The sequence below is a fragment of the Solanum pennellii genome, chromosome 6, assembly GCF_001406875.1.
Source record: "Solanum pennellii chromosome 6, SPENNV200".
NCBI classification, from domain to species: Eukaryota; Viridiplantae; Streptophyta; class Magnoliopsida; order Solanales; family Solanaceae; genus Solanum; species Solanum pennellii.
In genome coordinates, this window is record NC_028642.1 from 26,939,332 (window position 1) to 26,949,551 (window position 10,220).

A 10,220-nucleotide genomic window follows, 5' to 3' on the forward strand; every position below is an offset into this window, starting at 1 on the left:
TCACATAACAACGTCTATGTAGATTCTTATTCTTAATTGTGAAGTGATCCACACTTATGAATAGGAAACTACATGATGCTTAGGAAATCCCCCCTTTTGTTGGAAATCCAATGTCGTGCCTCTAGAATCTTAACTCTATGTTACCTTATCATCTAACCCTTTTATTGTTATTTAGGTAATGAATACTGGAAGAACAGCCGCTCGAAGATTTTATTAAGATATTGCCAATGCGGGAGCTCCGCCCAAGGCAATCAAGTCCGTCCTCTTGAAGAAGTTGCTAATGATGACCAATCTTCGATCAATCTTCCTCTTTTGATAGATGGTGATATAAGGTCTGCCTTTCTCCAAATGGCCCAACCATTACTACTCAAGCACAAGACTTCACTACTCAAGGTCAAGCCATGATAGCCCAAGCTATCTAGGAGGTGGTACCCAGAGCACAGTAAGATGTTAGCACCACTGCCTCTTGTTTGAGAGATTTCACTAGGATGAATCCCCCTACATTCTATGTGTCCAATGGTTAGGAAGACCCCCAATAGTTCATTGATGAGATCTATAAGATTCTGTATCTTATGAGGTTGACTACTGGTGAGAAGGCTGAGTTAGCCAGTTACAAACGCAAGAATGTCGCCCAAACATTGTATATCCAATTGAAAGACAATAGGCCTTTAAGAGGTGGACTTGTGACATGTGACATCTTCAAGAAGGCTTTTCTTGATAGGTTCTTTCCTTGGGACAAGAGGGAACCCAAAGTAGAGGAATTCATCAACCTTCGTCAAGGAGGTATGAGTGTACTTGAATACTAATTGAAATTCACTAAATGGTAAATGTATGCTCTTTCTTTGGTTTCCGATTCTAGAGATGAAATGAGCCGCTTTGTGATGGGAGTGTAAGATGACTTGAAAGAAGAATGTCATCTGTCTATGATACATGACAATATGAACAATTTCAGTCTCATGGTTCATGCTCAACAAGTAGAAGAGACAAGGGCTAAGAGAGAGAGTAGAGATGCCAAAAGGGCAAAGTCATTTGATGGTGGTTGTTCAATGGGTAGGTTTGACATTCAAGACAAGCCGAGGTTTACACAGAGGTCTTCTAATCAAGTTCCTACCAAATTTACCAAGGATCCTGATGATAGGGTGTCTAAACCTAAGTCTCAAAAGAGAAGAAGTATTATCTCATAAAACAAGACGCCAAATTCTGGCAAGAAACATTATGGTGATTGCCTTATTGGGATGGACATTTTCTTTATGTGTGAAAATAGTTGCCATAAGGTTAAGGATGGTCGAAATGTGAAGGGGCAAGACAAAGGTAGCGGGAAAGCTCAAGCTAGTGGTTCTAATGTGGATCCTCCAAACAAGAATCACTTTTATTAACTTCAATCTAGTGGTGAACAAGAGAGTTATCCCGATGTGGTGACCGGTATGTTACAAGTATTCTATATTGAGGTATATGCTTTACTTGATCTGGGTGCTAAACTATATTTTGTCACTCCCTTGATATCTAGAATGTTTGATATTTTGCCTGATATTCTAAATGAACCACTAATGGTAGCTACACTGGTAAGTGAGTGGGTGGTTGAAAAAATGGTATATAGAAATTGTCCTATAATATTGCCAAATAGAGTTACTCGTGTTGAATTAGTAGAACTTGATATGGTTGATTTTGATGTCATTTTGGGGATGGATTTCTAACATGATTGTTATGCTTCCAGTGATTGTAGGACTAGAATTATCAACTTCAATTTTCCAAATGAACCCATTTTAGAGTGGAAGGGGGGATTCTATTCCTAGAGTTCGTACCATTTCTTTTCTTAAGCCTTGTAGAATTATCTCTAAGCTGTGTCGATATCACATTGTAAGAGCCAAAGATTTAGTCTTAAAAAATCCTCCCATTGACATAGTTCTTGGAATAAGGGAATTTCTGGAGGTCTTTCCCAATGATCTTCCCGGAATCCCTCCCAAAAGGGAAATTTATTTTGGTATTGACTTTCTAGCGGATACCAACCCCATTTCAATTAATCCTTATCGGATGGATCCGGCCGAATTTAAATAGTTCAAGGGTCAACTTAAATATTTACTAGAACAAAGGTTTTATTAGACCTAGTATTTCTCCATGGTGTTCTCCGGTTTTCTTTGTAAATAAAAAGGATGGGTCCCTTATTATATGCATCGATTATCGCCAAGTTAATAAAGTCACTATAAAGAACAAATATCCTCTCCCTACGATTGATGACTGGTTTGATCAACTCCAAGGGGCAAGCTACATTTCTAAGATTGACTTGAGATCGGTGTTTCAACAACTTAGGGTGAGAGGTGAGGATATACCACAAATGGAATTTTGGACAACATATGTTCACTATGAATTCTTCGTAATGTCCTTTGGTCTCCCTTATGCCCCGGTGGCATTTATGGATCTCATGAATAGTGTATTTTGAAGTTATCTAAATTCATGTGTCATTGTCTTCATTGACGACATCTTTATATATTTGAAAAATGAGTGTGAACACTTGGATCACTTGAGAGTAGTGTTACAGAAATGCTTAAAGATAACAAATTATTTGCCATGTATATAAAGTGTGAGTTTTGGTTGAGGTCAGTGGCGTTCCTTGTCATATCATCTCTAGTGAAAGAGTTAATGTTGATCCAAGAAAAATAGAGGTGTTGAAAAATTATCTTAGACCATTGACTCAAATCGACATTAGGAGATTCTTGGGTTTAGCGGGTTATTATAGGAGGTTTGTGGATGGTTTTGCGTCCATTGCATCTCCCTTGAATACTTTGACCCAAAATAGTGTGAAGTTTAAGTGGTCGGAGACATGTGAAAGATGTTTGTATATCTTGAATTATAGGTTTACTTACGCTCCGATGTTGACTTTACCAGAGGGTACCAAGGGCTTCCTTGTGTATTGTGATGCATCCCGGGTGGGCCTGTGGTGTGTGCTTGTGCAACATGTGAAAGTAGTAACCTATCCCTCTAGACAACTTAAGGAGCATGAGATACACAACTTAAGGTGCATGAGAAGAACTATCCAACTCATGATCTTTAGTTAGCAACCGTGGTATTTGTCTTTAAAATATGGAGGCATTACTTGTATGGGGTCAATTTTGATGTATATATAGACCACAAGAGTCTTCAATATGTGTTTAGTCAAAAAGAGTTTAATCTCCGACAAAGAAGGTGGTTGGAATTATTGAAAGATTCTAATGTGAGTGTTCTGTACCACCCCGACAAGACCAATGTGGTTGCGGATGCTCTAAGTCGTATGATCATGGGTAGTGTGTCTCATGTATATGAACCCAATAAATACCTAGTGAAAGAGGTTCATATGTTTTCTAGATTAGGTGTAGGTTGGAACATTCTCCGAATGGGGGTTTCATGGTTCATCATAACTCAAATATAATCTTTTCTAGATGACATAAATTCCAAAGAACACCTTGATGAACCATTAATGGAGTTGAAGAAGTCGGTTATAGGTAAGCTTAATGAGGAATAATCCTTAGTGAGGAATGGTGTCTTCAGATATAAAGGAAGATACTTATTCCCAATATAGATGGTTTGAGGAACCAGATTCATTAGGAAGCTCATCGGTCCTTCTACTCTATTCATCCGGGTTCTACAAAGATGTATCATGACCTTAGAGAAGTATTTTTGTGGGAAGTACTAAAGAAGGATATAGCGGAATTTGTTGCAAAATTTCCAAATATACAACAACTGAAAGTGGAACACAAAAAATTGGGTGATTTACTTCAATAAATCCATGTTCATATTTGGAAGCGGGAAGACATCAATATGGATTTTGTGGTAGCTTTGCCTCAGACACAAAAGCAATATGACACCACATGTGTGGTTTTTGATAGGTTGACCGAATCCGCTCGTTTTAATCTAGTGAAGTCTACCTTCTGGCAAATAATTATGCAAGGATCTTCAAACATGAGATTGTATGTCGCCATAGAATTCCGTTATCCATCATATTGGATAGGGGTGCAGAACTCACATCTCAGTTTTGGAGGTGAAGTTAAGCACCATTTTTCATCCTCAAACGGATGGTCAAGCGGAGCATGCTATTCAAACCGTCGAGGATATGCTTAGATCTTGTATAATTGATTTCAAGGAAAATTGGGATAAACACCTGACTTTGGTTTAGGTTTATTATAACAATGGTTACCATTCATCTATATCTATGGGTCCTTATGAAGCTTTGTATGGTAGGAGATGTAGATCTCCATTTGAATGGTTTGAAGTGGGCGATTCTTAACTATTGGGTCTTGATTTTATTTATAATACTTTGGAAAAGGTTCATATCATAATGAATCACTTGAAAACAGCCTATACCCGACAAAAGTCTTATGCCGACCATAGGATAAGGGAATAAGAGTTTGAAGAAGGTAATAAAGTGTATCTAAAATTTTTACCTATGAAAGGGGTGGTGAGATTTGGCAAGAAAGGGAAGTTGAGTCCACGCTATGTGGGTACCTATAATTTCTTTCAAAAGATTTGTACGGTTGCATATGAGTTGAGGTTACCTAGTGAATTGGCTTCGGTTCATCCGGTTTTCCATGTTTTCATGCTTAAGAAAGGTATCGGTGATCCGGAGTCCATTCTTTCTATTGAAGGTGTAGGTGATCAAGAGAACCTCTCTTTTGAGGAGGTTTTATTTCAAATCCTTAATATACAAGTAAAGAGCTTAAGAAATAAAGAGGTGCCTTCCGTAAAGGGGTTATTGAAGAATCACCTAGTTTAGGGTGCAACATGGGATGCCGAGGACGACATGAAATCTCGTTACCTTTAGATATTTGATAACTAAGATTTCTTGTTTTTACTAATATAATAATGACTACATTGGAAGTTATTTTGATTATGTTGAAGTTTTGCAAAAATATTCTAGCTACAGTGAAATTACAGAGAAGTATGCATTTAGACTTGAAAATTTGCAATTCATCCTGTTTTAAGTTATGTGGTGCATGTTAACATAGAGAGTCTTTATGAAATGATATAGAGCATGTTGATAATTTGACGTCTCGGCATAATTTACTCCTTAATGATATGTTGAGCTCATGTTGTTTTGAGAAGGAGATTCCTCATATTGTAATTTTGAGCTTTATGTGTAGTCATTAAAGTTTTGAATTGCTATATTTCAATGTCATGATTGGTAATTCTAAATCATGTTTTATGGTATTGTATTTTGTTGGGATGCTAGTCTTGAGTCTATTCCTTCCTTCCTTCCAAAAGATTTTAGTGTCATTTGGGGATGAATGTTCCTAAGGTGTTGGGGGGGGGGGGATAATGTAACACTCAGAAAGTCTAAGACGTGTTCAAGAGCCTAACATAGTTGTCAAAAGGTGTAGATACTGTTTTAATGTCATAAATAATGTATATAAGTCATTTACGAATTTTAGAAATCAAAACGTTAAAGAACGTCTATGACGTCCTAAAGCTAGATCATGAGGTGCTAGTGTGCCTTAGCCTATTTGACTATGTTTTCTGAGTCGGAAATTGATGATTTTTTATGGAAGGGTGTTTAACATGTATTAGGGTTATTAGATAGCGAACAGATCCCAGTACGACTCCCCAAGGAACAACCAAGGGCCTTTGAGGTGGATCGGTGCATTTGTTACAAAGGTTGCCTAACGCAGTGCAGTGTCCACAAACGACTTGCCACCAAAGGATCATCGTCTAATAGATGGGACATTGATTGCATCCTTTTGTGGACACTTATAATATTTGGGAAATACTGGACCCAGTCTTTGACCGAAAGTATGGACTAACAGGACAGAGGGTCTTGTGGTCGTTGATTGAAAAACGGGCATGGACGGGGAGTCGTCTGTGAGGCATTGTTATATTACACTATTTTAAGTGAGTTAAATTATTAATTAAGTGGTTATTTTAATTCTTTAAGGGTTAAGGGAGGTATAATTAAGTTAATTAACAACCTGTATAATGAGCCTAACCTACTTAAGCTAACCTAAGTCTTATAAATTCAAAAACACAAATTCTCTTCCTTCTCTCTTCTTTCTCTCTCCCAAAGAAACCACCATTGAAGAACACGATAGAGGTGGGTTTTATGGATTCTAAAGTTCAAGTTATCAATCAAACATCATCAATATAAAAGGTATGGAATTCGTTTCACCTTTGGGATCTCTATCCCCCAAAGGGTTCCTCCAAATTGATGTCAAAAAGATGAGTTCTAAGTGGGTTTTCTTCCAATACGAAATTGATCTTCAAAAATGTTTTGCTTATGTTATATTTTGGATATTATGGCTAGATTAACATGAATTATGAATCAAAGATGGCCTTTTTCCGTTAAGCATAGGTTGTGATCTTGGATTGGATTGTGTAGTATCGATACAATGAGCATGGTTAGTGTGTGAATTAATATCCTATGTTGTTATAATGCTAATTATTAGTATATTGTGATATATTATAGTTAAAATATGCCTGTTCTTGAGAAATTGACCTAGGTTTAGAAGTAGATTATGAACTTGATCTAAGTCTCTAATTCTAGACTATAAACTTGATCTAAGTCTCTAATTCATTTTGCCATATTATTATGTTGGTCACTATTGTGTGATGGTATTATACCAATTATGGGTTGAATTGGAGGGTTGATGGTAAGACCTTGATGATGGAATTGTGAAGGAGATTGGGTAAGTCTTGTGATCTCTATTCTTTGTTCAATTATGATTGCTTGTAATTAAGTGTTGATGTTGTGTTGAAGTATACCTTATGTTAATATTGCTAGGCTTGGTATGATGTTGAAATCACATGTCTTGAACTATGGATTGTGAGTTGTGGGTAAGATTTAAGTGTTATAAGGATGGTGATAACTTACCAATGTGCCTTATCATGATATGATTATGTAAATGTGCTAACCTCAAATGTATGAATTGTAATGAAAGGAAAATACTCCTGCAATTCTTATTGAGCTCTGTTGATGATTATACAAGGGATAGACCCTATTACGTGCATTAAATTATGATGATTAATAAAGGAATTAATGAAATTTAAAAAAGGGACTCTAGCCTAGCACCGAGAGAACTAGAGTGAGGAGTGTCCATTTACCACATAGGAAATGTAGGATCACTAATGTAATCATTAGATTAGAGATGTTCTTATATATTTATATGCTTATAAATTTTAATGATATGTATATGACGATCTTACATGTTGATGATACAATATGATGTTGGTTTAACTTTTGAACATATGTTTGTTCTATATTGCTAAAGTATGATACTATGTATTCTTAATGACAAGTTATGTGAAGTTGGACATTGTTTATGGTTGTTATTTGGTTTACTTGATTTGAGTAATGTCATGGGGCTTTGTTTAGTCATTACACTAGTATACTTATTGAGGGTTCATGAGTAATAGTCTGGTTTTGATCATGATGTTATTAACTTTTATCCATGGTTGGTGATGTTATGCATTGAGGATAGAGTTGTATTGACTATTTACTCAATGATGTTATGTATTTTGTCTTGATTACAATTAGTATGGTTGGTCTTGTGATGTACATGGTCTTATCATAATAAATATGTCTTATTGATTGGTATGGTTTCTTGAAATGTGCAAAAGGCTTTTCAAAGTAAATTGCATACTTTATTGAAATGTCCTTCTTTAGCATGATTTCATGTTGTGTGTGCATATGGTCTCATACTTAGTACAAGTGATGTTCTAACCCCATTTTATCCCTTTTCAACATCATTTTAGGTTTCTGTCGTTGAAGGGCCTTTGAGATGACTTCGAGGGAAGACTTGGAGTTCTCACTCATCCAAGTTGGGTAGGTCCTCACTTTCCGAGGGCAACACCACTACCAAGCTATTGAATGTCTTTCTAGTTATAAGACTTCTAGTTATTTTCCTTTCATTTGACTACGAATGATTGAATATCCTATATGTGGCTTTATTACATTGATGTATGGCATATTCCCAATTTATGTACTCTTCTTGGATGGTTTATGAGATGAGACATCCGATTTTAAGACTATGTTATATCTTATATATATATATATATATATATATATATATGCAATAAAAATAGAAGACTATATAATCTAACTATATGAAGGGTCTATGTATACTTAATATGAATATATTAAGTGTTTGCGAGAAATCTATGTAAACCTCAAGAAAGATATAGAAATGTTTTAATTTTTCTGCGCTTTAACCTATGAATGTAATGATGTAAGCTAAGCAACTAGTCTTAGCCGTCGATGAGGAGACGACACAGGCTACGCCCAAGGGGTGCTCCCCGGATGTGACAGAAAGGTTATTAGTGTATGTTGGGAATGTGAAGTATATTTGTTTGTTGATGATGATAAATGTAGTATGATTATGTTTATAAGGTAATGTCATGAATAATGGTTAATATATGAAAGGATTTCTCACGTATGAACATCCACACATGAATGAATGAATAAAGCTAATGATAATGTAACAAATGTGAGTCTGTTGAAAGGTTCCTCAATTGGACTATAATTAATCAATGGATGATTTTAAGATAGATGCTTCCCCATGTGTCGAGGTTGAGTGTCTAGTAACATTCTCAATATTCCTAAAAGCATTATAATGAATTCATGAAATATTGAGATGAGTTCTTCCCTGTGAGTAGAGTTGGAGTATTTAATATTAATCCCTTAACCTATAGCAAATAAATGTAATGAAAGTCTAATAATCTGTTGGGATTAATCCGAAGCACCAAGAGGATATCAAATGGGGTGGATACTTACCCGTGAAGTAGAGGTTAAGTATCTAGTAGAATACTATTGAGATGGATGCATCCCCTGGAGAATAGGTGGAGTGTCTAGTAGCAATCATTCTATCCTTAATTCTTCACCCGCAGAGGACTAGCTAGTTGTCCTCCATGATAAGGCTAAATGAATGACCCCACATTAGTTAAGTGTTAATCCTGCATACAATAGGGGTTAATTCTGGGATTCAATGTTAAGATCTCATTGTCTTTGTCAATTATGTTTACCTTCACAAAAGAATGTATTGAACTAGGTCTTCATAAGGGTGTAATACTGAGGGAAGGTGGTGCAATGGGACTCCATTTATGCATTGCACAAGTAAAAATTCTAAGGGAGTTTGGTGTGTCCTTATGATGAAATGAATGAATGGGATCTTGTATGATATTGATGAAGCATGTTGGTATTAAGTCAAATGTTAATGAAGGTATTATAACTTGTTGAATAAGATGTGCCTAGTCTAGGGTAATTCAAAAGAGCAATTTATTTGAATAGTAGTATCGGATGCTACTTGCACATTTCACTAGTGTGACTTAGAGTTATCTTAGGTTATAGTTCTTATGTGATGATTATGGCTTGTATTATGTCTATGTATTTATGATTGAATATGGTTGATTTGAAAGAGGTAACATGTGATTTTTCTTTATGTGACCTTAGAGTGTATCATAGGTGTTGGTGGTGGAATGGGACATTATCCACACATTACACAAAGTGATGGTTAAGGGTTGTTTAGGTAAAGATGTAAAGTCAAGGTAATAATCTATATGTGATTAATAGGTCTCAAATGTGATAAATGGGTTGGTATAATATTATGATTGGTTTCCATATTTATTATACTTATATTTCATGAAGTTTACCGAAATAAAATAAATGCATGGCTTGCAAATACATGACCTTTTTAGCATGTTTACCTATGGCCATCATACCTAGTGAATATTTTTACTAACACCATCTTCTTTAAGCTCTTACTCAGTGTAGGTGGGGGTGAAAGGGATTCCTTTCAAGAGTGAAGTGATTTGAATTGTCATTCCCAAGTTTTTATATGTCCTCAAAGATTTGAGGACACTTATTTTAAGAGTTTCATTCAATTCATGTAATAGATTTTAATTTTTTTTTATAGAGAAAGAGTCGTGTCCCTATGAGGTTGAGTGATGTCTAAGATGCATATGTTCAGACTTAGCAATTTTGATTGAGTATTTTCTTTATAAATGAAGATAAATTTTGAGAATTATGTTTTCAAATAAAAAGTTTTAAATTCTACACTGTTTTTATGCCTATGTGATGAATAAATGCTAAGGTCTTGTATAAAACCTCGAGAGGTCAAGTACGTCATCTATCAACTGTGGGGTGCTCTTGGGTTGTGAAAAAAATTTGTATCAGAGCATAAAGTTATGAGAATGGTCTTAAGGTGGATGTATCACAAGCCACGTCTAGTAGAGTCTTGTTCATTGGTGTGAGTAATGGCACATCT